Source organism: Amblyomma mixtum, chromosome 3, assembly GCF_055824585.1.
Source record: "Amblyomma mixtum isolate Tamu chromosome 3, ASM5582458v1, whole genome shotgun sequence".
In the NCBI taxonomy this organism is placed as follows: domain Eukaryota; kingdom Metazoa; phylum Arthropoda; class Arachnida; order Ixodida; family Ixodidae; genus Amblyomma; species Amblyomma mixtum.
Genome location: NC_143014.1, coordinates 194,596,020 through 194,611,165, shown reverse-complemented (window position 1 = coordinate 194,611,165; position 15,146 = coordinate 194,596,020). Strand labels below are relative to the sequence as shown.

Below are 15,146 nucleotides of genomic sequence, written 5' to 3'. Positions count from 1 at the left end.
CCTGTTATGGAAATTAGAAAGAAGGTAAATATTTAAACGAGGCTCTTTTCTCTGTATGTACCGACTGTGCTTATTTTGGACCGAACCGGCAGCTCTGCGTTCGAGAGAAAAAACAATCACACACACACAAAAAAAACACGGGACAAGCGCGGCTCAAATTCTCCTCCTGGAATCATACTCTAGCTACCTTTTTTAATGGCCGGCGCACTGCAGAGGGCAAACATGAAACGTTTGCGAGGTGAAGCGCCCCTGTGCAAGTTTTGCGTTTGTTTCGTTCGCGACGCAGGTACACCGGCGTCATTGAACTGATGCTCGCCAGTAGCAGCTGTTTCTTCGTCAGGTGATAGACGACTTTTCGTTAGCGCTTTTGCTCAAGGCAATCCCTTCCTCGATATGACAACGTCGTGTCACCTGACGCGCCCAACAAGGACGGCGAAAAAAAAAAAAACATCCATCCGCGGCAGCACTCTCTGCGCATCGCCGAACAATCGCCCAGCGCTGTTGTGAACAGAGAGGGTTCATCTCCGCGGTCACCGACGACGACTAATTGACGTTTGTCATCCCGCCCTCCATCTGAATTCTCACCGAGGGTATACTATATCGGCATCAGAATCCCATAGCTTAATTTGATCAGCCTCAGAAGCGACGCGAGATGGTTCCAGTGCGATGACCTCATTATGAGTCTTGCATTTGCCGCCGTGTTGCAGACGACGCTCCGAAAGAAGCAGGGAGAATATGGCAGTTCAGCGAATATTGCCTTCGTGCTGCGGGACCAATTTGCGTGGCTGTTATTCCGTACTACACACTCTCTCTCTCCCTCCCTCTCTTTCTCTCTCTCTCTCTCTCTCTCTCTACTCTCTGTCGTTCCTTAGAGGATCTTTGGGTGTCTTCTGGCGTCACGGCAAGCTTTATCTCCTCTTGCATAAGCGGCGATGTTAGTGTGTACCACGATTGGTTCGTTTTCTTTCTGCCACGAAGACAGTTCCACTTGCATGCTTCGCCTTGTCGTACACAACACGTCCACCACCAAACATTAAAAGACCAAACAAATGCGTGCTAGGCCACTGCTAGTGTGAATGACAGAAACACTGAGGTACTTAAGCGGTTGCTCGACAACCCGGCTACGGTAGATTTTAACGCCCATTCGTCAAGCCTTGCGCACTTTTCGCACCAGTTTTTCTCGTAGTGGTAGGTCAGTAACGTAGAAGATGGTCTCATCGCGAGGCGCTGTTGTGTTCTCATTGCATCGCTTTCATATCCAACAGCGCTCGAGGACTATCCTCGAGATTTCGCGCCTTCTGTGGTAATTGACATAGCCGCGACGTCGCGCGCAGGCTGACTGCCGTGTCTGCGTGGTCTGTTATCTCTAAGGCAGTTTTTTCCGACTTGGGGACCTGCGGTGCTGGAAAATGTCAAAGCGCTTCCCTTATTCTCTTTTACTCTCCGAAGGTGCAGCTTTTGGCCGGATGAAAACGGGGCGTTTACGGGATGACGAATAGCCTCGCGCGTACGTCGGTGACAATTTTTATACGGCACACTACGTTCCCGCTTTCGAGAGTCTTGAAACAATATCCGTCGCTCCTGAGCGTCCGTCCTATCGCAGGTGTTGTACTGGGGACCCAGGTATTTTTTTCGGATAATGCTTCTACGGGTTCTGGATTCATGGACTGGCTTCAGAGGCGCAGAATTGAGGGGATGTCTTACAGGGCGATGCAGTTCTTTAGAAAAATAAATAAAATAAAATAAGACACGACGATAAGGCATCACATGTGTTCTGGTAGGAAGTGCCTCTGCCCGGAGGCTAGTAATTCCAACCTCGATACCTGCCCTAATCCGCCGTCGCGGCTGCGCTGCTCCTTGCAGTGAAGAGACTTGCTTGACAAAAAAAAAAAAAAAAACACTGTAATACTAAAGCGATAGACGAGTTTCTGAGGACTTCGACGGCAGATGAAAAGCCTTGAGCTGTTAGCGCTTTCTGTTTGTAGTACGAAGAACGAGTGCTTGTGAACTTTACACTAGTTGCGTCGTCCTCGTGAAAATAGCTCTGCTCTTCGCGAAACAATTTCGTACGAACGACGGCTAAAAACTATTTTAAAAGCTTCGCACAGCTGCTGCTTTTAAAGACAGTGCTGATAAAGAGATCGGTGTAGAAAAATATTTAAATATTAGGGAGTAGAATGCTCACTCAGAGCTGGACACTATAAAGCTCACAAGCTTGACGGTTGACAGTATACTTTGTATGGGCACTGAACGCCCTATACGTCCGAAAGCTGTATTTGCGCTCTCAGCCTCCGCATCCTGTGCATCAGTTATACGGGAGAGCATATGATTGTTCGTGGCTCTTGGAGCAACGTTGCGTCGGAGGCTAGTGTCGACTATGAGTACTGCTTACCCGCTAACGTGTTTTAGTATTCCTTCTCGGGAATTTGCGCCGAAAGTGGTAAAAGACAGCTGATTCGCACTAAAAGCTAAATTCAGCCGACATGCGGTAGACGAAACCAATCATTGCATGTAAGACAAAACACATTTGCAGGCTGCTCTCAAGCACTTGTTTACACAAGCTTCCTCTATCTCGTGGAAAAAAGTACGTGGGACTAGCAGGACGTTGCTCGAATGACAGATTAAGGGAGAACAAAAATGATTTGACTAATTCCAAGGACTGAAACCTGCCGCTTCATTGCTTCGAATGCACAAAGAACGCGATAAAGAGTGCAAACCCATGTTCGATCAGTGCCGAACTTACAAAAGAAGCAAGGACCACATCACGAGGGAAATAATTGAAGCGCAAAGGATCATGCGCGTTATGAGGGAAGGAGCTGGCGTACTTGACAAATCGTGCAAACGGCGATAAGCACCAGCTTTTTTTTTTCTTTCTTGCGCATTGTACCTGTTCTTTTAAATCTCTTGCGCATCAAGCCATGTATGTGTACAGTCGCTTTCAAAAATACACGGCCCAAGGCTTCGGCGGCATGGGCGGCTGCAGAGCCGCGCCGCGGCGTTGCCATCTCCGTCGGGCGCGCGCTGCGAGGGTTCGCCGAGTGACGACAGACTACGCCCTCTCTCGCGTGGGCGCGTAAAGCGCTTGAAAAATTTCATATCAGCGTTGGTCTGTTTCGCCGCTGACGTTAGGGCGCCTGCATGCTCGCGTGTCTTTACGCGCGCCGTGGAGGGCGCTCTATCGCGCTTATAGCAGGAAGCCTAGGGCTGCTTAGAGCCAAGCCACCATTCTGTGAAGCGGTGCAGACCTGTTTTAAGCATGAAATGCTTTTAGCCCCCGTTGTCGGCAGTGTGGTGACGTCACGCCGAGACCGAGAGCCATCATCCGGGCACTGAAATCCACTCATCCGGGCACTGAATTCCAGTCATCCGGGCACTGAATTCCAGTCATCCGGGCTCTGAAACGAGAACATCCGGGCACCGTACGAGACTTAACGAGATTTAACGAGACTCTCTAAGCCCTCCTACGCGACCGGCATGCAAGCGCTGGTTGGTCTCCAAAGGAGTCACAAAAAATAACTGCTGCCAGTGCCTTCTCAATGTTTATCAAGATATCAGTCGCTGTGCGTTTGATAATCCACGGAATTATAATTTCCGATTTCTAATAACGCGTGCAAAAAGCACATAAATGTTACGATACACTTCGTTGTCATACGTGATCTCTTAGGGGCTTCGCGCATCGAAGCAAAGCCGCGCAGGCGCACAGGGGCCCGAGTGAGAAGCGCTGCGTTCAAAGGGCAAGGCATCGCGCCGAACGGGTGGTGGCGTTCCTCCCTTCCATTACGGTGCGGTTCGGGTGTCCACCGAGATGGCAGAGAATTACTGCGCCATTTCCTTTCCTCAAAAAACCTTGCGTTCAAATGGCAAGGCATCGCGCTGAGCGGGTGGTGGCGTTCCTCCCTTCCTGTACGGTGCGGGTGTCCACCGAGATGACATTAGGCCCGTAAACATTTCATGCTTACTCTGCTCTCGGTTACGGGAGAGGCAGAGATTTTTTTCTATTCCGATTGCCGCGTTGTGAGTCTGGTTAGAGAAAAAGCGTGGTTGATATTTTCTACTTTGACTGTTTAACAGGGTCCGTTGCACCCAATTGCGCCTATATTTGAACGTATAATTTATGTAACATGAAGACGAGCAAAACAGCTACATAACACTTTTATTTAGACGCAGTGCTCAGTGGTTACGGCGCTCGGCTGCTGACCCGAAAGACGCGGGTGCGATCCCGGCCGCGGCGGCCGAATTTCGATGAAGGCGAAATTCTAAAGGTCCGTGTACTGTACGATGTCATTGCACGTTAAAGAACCTCAGGTGGTCGAAATTTCCAGAGCCCTTCACTACAGCCTCCCTCATAGCCTGAGTTGCTTTGGGACGTTAAACCCCAATGAACCAAACCAAACTTTTATTTAAAAAAAAGGCTAACGGGCTGTGTTTTACAAATAATTAACTGAAGGCGATGGATTTGATGTGTCAGCTGCTGCCTCGGGCTGGATCGCACGATCATCAATGCGCTGGATTCAGACAATATTTATTCAGTCGTACACCGTCCTGAAATCGCAGCAAAATTGACGCAACTGTCACCGCAATATCCGTCAGAAATATATGCATATGCGGAGAAAGCTTTCAGAGCACACTGAGCTTTATTCGAACCAAGGACTGCGCAGCCCGGGGCAAGAAGCTTTCTAAACGCCTTTGTCCGCTCGGCTGCTCTAACACAACGACGCACGCCATGTATCAACCGGTACTTATAGCACAGACCTTATGCGTCCACCTCGAGTGAGCCACTTCTTGTGTGCGTTGTTTTCCTTCCCTATCACCCCCCTTCCCCCCCCCCCCCCCACCCCCGCAGCACATGACGCTTGCTTGAGACTGGGTGGGTGCAGACGCCGCTAAATGAAGCACGTTGATATGGAGCGCCTGAAAGCACAGGTGGTGTAACATACCGCACTGCCAAGGAAGGAACGAACGCAAAACAATGTCGTCAGGGAGGCCACCGTTTCCTCTTCATCCCTCCTTCGTTCGTTCTGCGCGCCCACGTTCTCGGCTCCAGTAGCGCTGCGGCCGCGGGTGATGGGGATGATTCGAGAGCCAGCTGTGGATCGCACCCATGGCTGAGAGACAGCTCGCAAGCCACACGCCACGAACCACGCAGCGCTAATGTATACATGGTGGACGTGCTCATGCTCTATCTCAAAGTCACGCTGTGGTTCACGCTGGCGTCACTGTGCGGACGGCTTCACTTTTTCCTGCAGGATGATTAGGTTGCACCTATAGACTCCCACTAATAACAACTCGCGCTGCAAAAACAAAACGAGATGGGTGCGTTTTCGCGAGTAAAAAATTACCTTGCGTTGTCATCGGCGTGTTGGAACTTCTCCAAGCGATGCTCAGGACAGCTGAATTGGTGCGTCACCGACGGAGAAAGACCAGATGACAGAGCCATATACATGCTTTCCGCGGCAGCAGCTCTATAACTGGGCCCCAGATATACTGGAAGCACATCACGTTTCTTCGGGGTTACTTGCTGAACTCCTGTCCATCGTCCACGTATTGAACTTCTCCGTAGGCGATGAGAGCGTGAAGGTCGCGGCCGTCAACTCTATTACCTCTTTTCATTTCCTTTCGCTCGCCCTGGCTAAACACGCAGCAACCACTAGAGTCTTTCTCTTACCCACCGTGTGATCGTGTGATGCCTGGCGTGAGCCGTGCTACAGCGGCATTGCATTGTGTCATGCTCAACGTCTCTGGTATGTGAACAGTCGTAGCTAGAAGAATATAAGAGTTCAGTGTGTTTTTTGACTTGCTTTTTCACAGCACGAAGAGTGTAACTTTGAATACCGTAATCGCCACAAGTGCCCAAGCAATGTTGTCTGTTTCTTAATTGTGTATCGGAATGCTTATGGCACCCATTAAGCTCGTGTAAGCTAAGTAAAATCCCTGTGCTCCCCTTTCGAGACCTTTTGGTCTTTAGGAATGCCGTAAAAGGCTCCACGGCTGAGAAGCGAACCCCGTTGCGTCGTTACCTCTGGAGAGAGAGAGAGAGACTCTTTAATGAAGAGCAGAGAATTTAGCCGGCGTTTAAAAATCGCTGGCATGCTACTCTGCGTAGGGAGGGGAATTTGGGAGATGAAGACAGAAGGAGAGCAGAGTGGAAGAGGTAAAAAAAAACGAAGATAAAATGCAGTCATGAAATGGGTACTAAGGATGCAATGGCGAGTATTGATGTAACCTATGGAGTGATGGAGTGCATAGTCCGTCAAATGGGCTGACGAAGTTCACTGCATGAAGAATGCATGAAGGTGACGTTGAAGTGAATTTAAAGCTTATCGAGATGTCCAATGTCTTTTAAATATGTGAATAGAAAAGTCATTGCAAAACGTTACATTATAGTTATGTGCGCATCGCCACTGTTTCGAGCCAAAGCGTGATTATAAAGAACTCTATCTATACAATTAACTAAGCAGTCAACAATCAGAGTAGAGATTTCAATTTCTATGGCGTGGGTTGTACAAACACCTCAGCGCTACGACTGTTTATTCAACTGGATGGATTCTTACGATTTGATTTCCGAGGCTTATGTTACATTTACTACCACAGGAGGTTTTTTCTTATATCTTCTTCAGTATCTTTCCATCTCAACGTTCTTTTCTTGAAGGTAAAAACAAATTGGCTGCGGTTTGACCAATGGCCATCCCGAGTAGAAGTGCGGAAGCAACGGCGCGGCAATCGAAGCGGCGGCGGCATCTCAGGAGGCACTATGACTGTCTGAAGTGCGTAGAGGCGAAAGCATTTTCCGCACCACTTTGACTGCCTCTGTGGCACTGGTGGCGTTACCACTGGATGACGTCACACATAATTAAGTACTAATTACTAAGTAATGGCAAATTAATAATTAATGGCTAATTGCTTATTAATGACTAAATACCAATTAAACTGCTAATTAATGCCCCTTAAGTTCCGCCTTTAGGAGTGGAACGCGACAGCGTGTTGTAGCGCTGCCAGGGAGTCCACGGAACGCCACGACCCGTTCGGCTCGATGCCTTTCCCTTTGAACGCAACGCTTTTTGAGGAAAGGAAATGGCGCAGTAATTCTCTGTCATCTCGGTGGACACCTTAACCGCACTGTACAGGAAGGGAGGAAGTGTGAGTGAAAGAAGAAAGAGAAAAAGGGGCCGTAATGAAGAAAATAAAAATTGTATTTGAGGAAAGGAAATTACGCAGTAACTGTCTCACACTCGCTCCTCGCGTATGCGCTGTTGGGGCTCTCCGGGGCTCCGCGAAATAGCTCACATCTAGCGTAGTGTTGCTTCCACAAAAAGAAAAAAAAACGAAGTCTGGATTAGTGCAGTACCTCAGTATCTGCGCGGAATTCAGTTCAAAAACAAAAGAAGCCAACATCTAAGGCTAGCTGACGCACCGAGGCAGAACTTGGACAGAAGAGTCAGTGCTGCTCCATGAACTATTTTTTGTCATTAGTGGCCTTGTGCAGTGCCTCGCGACTATAAAACCGCCTCACCGCCTCCCGATGCGGTATTTATCATTTTCCCAGTGCTTTCGAAACACAATACAATAGGGCGCGTGGTAATAACTAGAGATAAGGGAAACAAACGATGCAGAAACAAAAGCGTGACACCTGAAAACAGTGCTGAGTTCAGAATATCTTTTGGCCCCTTGGAGCGTTCAAGAAATAAAAGGAGAGAAATAAGTCAACTTATTTTTCTTTTCTGAAACGAATTGTCTGACTGGCAATCTCTACGAAACTGCGTTGGCCCATTTTTCTTCGACAGTGCGGCGAGCCTACCAGTCGCGCCGAAAGTAAACAGAACACAGCCTTGTAGTTCAAAGGCGCTGGCGTCTGAGATGGTCGAAATTCGGATGTATTTTGTGCTTACGGGGCACATTTCAAAGTGCTCACGTCTGGTGCACTCTGGCGCAAAATTGAGGCCCTGTACAGTGCTCACATCACGCCTCCTGGATACTACAACGTTGCACGTCAGTGCATTCCGGCGTCACAACCGTGTTCGGTCTGCTTCAGACAGTCCTTGTGCTTTTCCTGCGCCGTTTCCAGAACACACACAGATTGCGGCGTCCAATGTGCCTGCAGCCGCCACTCAGAGCCCCCAGGACTTTTTCTCGAGACCTCGTCGCGGTTTCGCTGCAGCAGCTTCACCGCGGGCTGTACACACGGCGGTATTGAGCAGTGCGCCGCTGGAACTGGGCGCCGCGGATTCCTGGCGCCTTCGTGGTCTTTTTCTAGCCCAGTGCCCGAAGTGACAGAATTGTAAATAAAACTCCGTGAGCGCGCAGTCTGCTGTACTATGATTTGTCGCCATGTACAAAAGTATCCAGGCCATCGATTTGCAGTTCGGCCGTGTAGCTAGCTGCGCCTGCCCCTTCCCCACTGGCACTTCAAAAGTCTAAAGAGGGGGTGGGAAGGAAACTTCTCGATCTTCGCTGATTTGGAATGTATGCTATCCTGCAAGCCTCACTACAAGCAAACCCTGTGAGAAGTTTTGAAAACGAGGGGATGCACGTACGTGCAATGTGTGAGGGATCCGACTGTGGTTTAATAGGGCTGGCAAAAATGCCGACTGAACAGTTTTTTTTTTTAGAAACCTATCTTATAGTCTGTATTAACGGCTACTCTTTTTTATTCATTTCTTCAGAAAAACAGGCATTGCCAAAAGCGGAGAAATGCGCACTGACAGCCATGACGTCGTTTTCTCTCAAAGAAAATTTCTTCGCACCGAGCTAGGTTGCGAAGTCGGCGAACAGAAGAAAATTAGAAAGGGCGATGTCAGCAAAATTGTGGTGGGAGTGGAGGGGCGACGGAAATTTGGGCAGTCGATTTGCGGTCGGTTTGTGGGGCGGCACGTGCTCTTGGTAAAAGAGCGGTTTCAATGCGTACGTCTGGATCCATTCTTTAAATAGTCCAGTAACATGGTATTTATGCGCTGCTATTATTGTTTTCCCTTCTGCTAGTAGGCGATAAGGATGTCTTCGTAGCTACTCCAAGAAACAGTAGCCTCCTTCAAGCGACAATATGGTCCTTGCTGTTTTTTTTGTAATCTTTCATCGGACATTCTCCACTGCCTTGAATGCTGCTTCGACTCGGTTGTGCACCGGCGAACCCATGGTTCGTCCGTGGTCGCAAATAGACGCAGGAAGTCCGGCGGACCGCGACTGAGCGTCGACAAGCGCTCGCCTCGCCTCAGACGACTGTCGGAGGTGAACAAAGCCGCCCTTCTCGCCGTTATTGGGGAGTTAGCTTGGAGCAGGACATCTTCCAGCCGTAACGTCACCCCATAAACAGTGGCGCCATTGCAAAAAGAAAAAAAAAACAAATTGTCATGTTTATAAAACGTCCCTCTCAGTCCAGAACCCCGCATGCTATAGACTTCCATCCCTCTAAACACACCCAGCTTTCATTACTGGGTAGTTTTCGTTCCCTAACGCTCATTCGATGCGCATACAAACTCGTAAACGCCGAGTATAACGCGTAGTGAGTAATTGGAGAACAGCGACTAGACGTAATCTAACGTGAAATAAACGCAGGCGAAGATGCACGATATTTCTAGCGGCTTGTTGTACGCCGCAGTTTGATGATTCGTCTCTGTTCCAGTAACCGGACAGTATGACCGTTTTCAAGGTGAAAAGGGCTTGCGAAACGCTCAAACAGAAGGAAAAAAGGAAGGACGTTCGTTCAGAAAGTATACTTCCTATGGGCGGTTCTTGACTTTTATGCTACATTGCAGCCCGAAAGCCTCGCGGCAGTGAAGTTGTCGCCACAGTAGAAGGCGAGAAAACAGTTTTATCCCTCGGTGTCAGGGCCATTGCACAGTCCATCAATCAACCGAAGATATCGCTGGCAGCGACAGAGGCAAGCCTCTGTTGCGAGGGCCACGAGGCCCTTCTCGGCGAACTCTGACCGAAGAGCTTGCGCTGCATCTTACACTCATAAAGTTGTGGCCCCGATTTAAGCTTTCTTCGTCCGTGTTCTTTCTTCTCTTAGAATGATATGACTGAAATCGCCGACCGCGAGGAATAATTAGAACTCGAGAACGCGCTCTGCGCAAATAATAATGTCCTACATCACTATTGCCTTATATTAGAAAACGTTTTCTAAAAATCAGGAGCCTCACTCCATAGTTCACTGAACTGAAAGCGTAAAATCTTGGGGAGAGCCGTGTGCGTTAATCGCGTGGTTTTTGGAATGTGTCACACCTCACTGCTTACTGCCCTTAGCTCTGCAAGCTACGGTGCGCACCAGCGATAAACGACTGGCACGCACTTGTTTTCCCTGCAAATGCTCCGCACGCATTGGAGCTTTCGGCAAGAGAAATAGCGGTCACGGACGCTGGAAACCGGGAAAATATATCTCATCAGCCGCCGATCTGATGCTCGGATGATATGACAGCGGTGTCACCATTTTCCCACGGACAGTGCGACAAGATTAAGCCGATATGTGACAAGGATACAAAAGCGCCGTGACGCTTGTGCATTAAGCCTGCGACTTCACGCTTCCGTCGATTGGGCCAGGTTTGAGAGCTTACGAACATAGGGTGCTATAGATTGAAGGTGGGAGGGGGTGATGGATTTTCAATTTCTTTGTTTGCTACTAATCCTGAATACGGAAACCTTCCTGAACATTATTCAATGAATAACATCCTTTCCTCCCGGTTTTCGAAACTAAAGGGTGAGTGGCCTTGCTCGTTTTCTTCCGAGTTTGCACTAACTCGCATTTCTTCTATAAATTATGAAGTCGAAAGCAAAACCTACGAATTTTCCTGAGCCCAGGTGGTTCCTCAATAGCAGCCAGGTAAAGCAAAAAAGACATAGCGTAAGTTTTATAGACACGGGCACGTTTTACACTGCTCCCTTCTTACCTCGTGCGATGCGCGCGATTTGTTCACTCCTAGTTGATTATTCTTTGTTACCTGCAGCTTTTGGTTGCAGCCTTAGAAAACTTGCGTAAGGCTGCCTTGGGCCACGCATTTTCACGTGTCTGCTACTGACAGCGACGCCTGTCAAGAGCCAGCTGACGAACAAGTCTTTTGCGCAAAAATGATACTCACCCAAATAAGTTTTTCATGTCGTTAATTTTACCTTCTGACGTGTAATGTGAGCACAAGTGTCTCAACGGGTGGACCCAAAATGACAAATAGTAATTTAACCACATCGATACGCACCAATGAATGTCTTCCCTAGAATGGCCATCTCTGAATTTACACCTCAGACGCAGCGCTCACATTAAATGTCAGCTGCATGGCGCGAGTTAAGGTCTTGGGATATTAACAGGGACATCCCAAGCCATTATGAATTATCTCCCGGGTGCTACGTAGCGGTATGGCTGCGTTTGGCGGACCTCCGTCGAAAGTAGTTGAATGGTGAGATGCACAACAGATCTCAAAGGAGGCCACATAAGCAAAAATTACAAGCAATGAAACGTGAAATTGACCTTTGTTCTCACTGCGTGCCTTGTGGACACTAAAAAGACGCTTCAGTGCATGCAGAATTGCGTAAAAAAATTCAAGTAAATGTGTGCTGTGTCTTCATCGTTAAGTACCTAAAAACTACAGTTTTTATTAAAATTCACCGATTATTAGAAAAACAAGAAAAGATAGAATCCTGACGTTTCTTCCAGCTTGATCCACACAGAGATGCGAAGCTACTGAACCGGGATGGTTCGCATCTACGCAGTAGGCTTCTTTCAAGGAGAGTTTCGTTGTTCGAAAACCGCAACAACGATGACGTTTTCGGATTAAAAAAAAAATCGCAAAGCTGTATATATTTGGTAGAAAGCAATACTGCTCGTTCGCTTGAAGGAAGAGGAAATGGAGAATAAAATAAAACAAATCCTAATGAGCCAGCTGTCGTAGTTGCTGTGAAAACCGGTCTCAGATACGCCTCAAAAATACGTGGGAAGTATAGGGCGTATACCCCGCGCCCTTAACAAAGCTACAGCACAGGAAATAAACTCTAGTCACGTATGACGCATTGGCTGATTATTCATTGTAATCGGTGATGAGTTGTTACAAACGATATATCCTCGGCGATGGAAGCAAGGTCATCTTTTAGCCCTTCCACCGCTCAAAAAAAAACAAAACAAAAGGCGATGGAAATTAGTAAACTTGACAGACCGTCGCCAGCCCAGCAAATAAGGCGATTGGTTGTGTCTGTGTGGACAGCAATTATGCTGCGGTGTATGCGGACACGCTTCGCCATCCTCGCTGTAGCTTTAGTCCACCGAGCGTTCTAACGGTGAAAGTTGGCAGCGCGACCGGCGGCTGCCCCATGAGGTAATTAGGTTAGGTGGTCGCGGGGAGCGCTTGCTCCCAGTTTTAAACTATAATAAGTGCATGGTTATTTCGTGCTCATGCGGGTGCTACACACAAGAACTTACATGCTATACGTTGCACCGCAGTGCAGGCCACGTGCTTCGTAGAAGCAAAACAGTATATTTGCGTCGTCGGCCTTCAATTATATGAGCCGCCTTCCATTTTCATGCGTTAACTTCCTAACGTCGACACTTCCCACGGAACCCCTTCATCGCTTCGCCTCCTCCTTACTTCTTTCCTATATCTCGGGGCAGGGCACAAACGCGGGAAGTTGCAGCGGCATACGAATGCCATTTCCCGCGGAAGAGGAAGCAATCTTCCGGGAAGACGCGTTTTGTTTCACCGCTCCGCCGTTGAGACGCGCCAGCCGCCGCCGCTGCCCGAGCGCGTCCCCCGGCGGCGCGTTCTCAGGTAGGCGACGGTCGTCGGCTGTCGCGAAGCTCAAGCTGTCTGTCAGCGGCAGCCGGCTTCTCTTGCGCTCGCCCCGAGACGCTCGATTCCCGCGCGGGGCCCTCGAGAGCGCGGACGCAGTGTGCGTGTGTCTGGCGCAGGCGCCGGAGAATCGCCTCGACGCTCGAGGCGGCGGCCCCTCTCTCGGCGAGACGCGCCGAGCGGCTGTCTCTGCTTTCGCATTTATTTTTCACCCACGGCTCCTGTGTTTGCTCGGCTGAAAGCCCCTCGGACTACTTTAGGCGGGCCTCGGCGGGGAACAAACACGTTTTCAGAGCTGCCTTCGCACTGGGTTTCTCTCCCTGCACACCTGCGAGCGCTCGCTCACGGCGAGCAACTTCCCCACGCGCACGGAGCTCGCTTGGCCTCGCGCGCATTCTAATTCGCCCCACTGCGGTATGGCTCATCTGTCTATGTAGGCGCCCGCTCAAAAAGCTTTGCGTCGCGCGGCGACCCGGTGTCCTTTCTTTGGACTTGGCGTCGTTCTGGCCGGTACAAGATTATCGGAAAGTTCTCAAGTGGGGCTCATTGATTCTACTTGTCTTCGCTCCCGAATCATCCATCTTTATTACGCCCCTATGGGGGGAACCTGTCCGCACTGGATCTGACTTGTTGAGCTGATGTTGCTGTTATTGATGTTGTTGTTGTTGTTGTTGTTGTTGTTGTTGTTGTTGTTGTTGTTGTTGTTGTTGTTGTTGTTGTTGTCCTTGGCTAAAAAATCTGAGGGCCGTTCGCGAACCGGGATACTTCTTTATCGTCCCGCGCACGCTCCGGGCATAAACGGTGTCTTTGTCTACGGTGTGCTGCAGAGGAACTAGTACAAAACATTTAAATATACATCCGCAAATGAGCACCAGTATTTTCATTGTCTCTTTCAATTTCATTCACAGTTCACGAACCATATGCACGGTTAAAAAATTGGAGGGGGCACTAGAGATGCGCCTCAAGGGTGTGACGCGATAGCTTTATTGATTTAATGTCCAGATATGCATAACTGACCATTATCTACTTAGCATTCACAGGTCCATGGGAGTCCTCGTACCACTCCTGGCGCAGTGGTGCAGCGGTTAAGCGATGCGCTACTGCGCCAGGAGTGGTAGGTGCTGCCACAGGCGGGAATTGCGCGAACCAGGTTGCTCTCCCTCGCGACCAATCATTAATTTAACTGCCACGCTCACAGTCCGATGGGCAGGTTATGGCGACTCCACAAGGTCACGTGACCTAGGTGGCCCACCTGCGTCCTAGGTTGCTTCTTTGGGGATTTTTCGCTCATGGTCAACGACGCCGACGCCGGATTTTCTGTAACACGAGTTCCTAAATGATATCGCTTTAAAAGGAAGCACGCAGACTCACGCACACGCATGGCTTTCGTCGGTGTTAAGGGGATGAGGCATTTCTGTCGCTTGGCGCTTAAGCCTTGGGTACGCCTGGCCCAATCAGGCGCTCGAACCTGGTTACGCCGCCTGGACGTACAACTGACTCGAGTTTCTGCGCAAGGCTTTGTACGCTTGCAGCCAATAGCTTCATACTTCACCTCTCCTTCCTTCAGGGAGTATCTACCAAAATAATGCGTGAAGAAGGCGGAGGCAAGTTGACTGGGGTGTGCAGAAAAGTGTAACTTTCGAAATTGTTCACGAGCATGTCGCGCGGGTATGCCCTTGAGGAATAGGAAGTGAGCATATAAGCCATTGTTATACAATACTGGCCGGCCATAGCTTGCGATACATTGAAACCGAACGCGCATTAGCTTTCCGTCACAGGGCACAAGAAGGGTTCGATCCCCAGCGCCGCGGAGTACCCACCAGTGCAGAAAGTGTACAAGCTTCCCCTGATCATGTGCTAGGCTTATAGCTGGGCTGAAATGCTTGGGAAGTAGGTCACCAGCACCACTTTGTGTAGACGAAGATATCTTGTGCCATGGCGTTCTTTGGACATAGCTGCCCTTGCGCTATAAAAATTGATCATGATCATCAACAACAACATCAATGCAACGTATCATAGCGCCGGAATAAAGCACGAGGTGCGGAGCCCACGTCTTTCAGCTCCGTCAGCGCCACCTAGCCAGCAGTCATGGGTACGAGAGGCCGGAGAGCGGCGCCACGGTGGCACCGTTCCCGGCACCTAATTCACCAAGCGAGGGTCAGGAAAGATAGAAATGGAGCCTGTACCCTCGGGGCCGTGATTGCTCGCTAGGTTGCGCTGACTGTGAAGGTTGTCCCGTGGTTTTCCTTTAACGCTTGTCTCCGGGAACAGCCTTAATAATCGGCCACGTGGAGAGATGATTTTTACTAGCTGAAGGAGATATACGAAGTCTGAGGCGGAAGAAAATGAGCTACACGCCGTTGAATGAGAGAGGTCGCCATA

General features: G+C 49.4%; 1 protein-coding gene across 1 annotated transcript in view; it reads left to right on the top strand.

The window, feature by feature from the left end:
• Positions 1–15,146, top strand: part of LOC149353172 (QRFP-like peptide receptor) — a 577,596-nt gene that overhangs the window by 471,759 nt on the left and 90,691 nt on the right. The window lies entirely within an intron of this gene.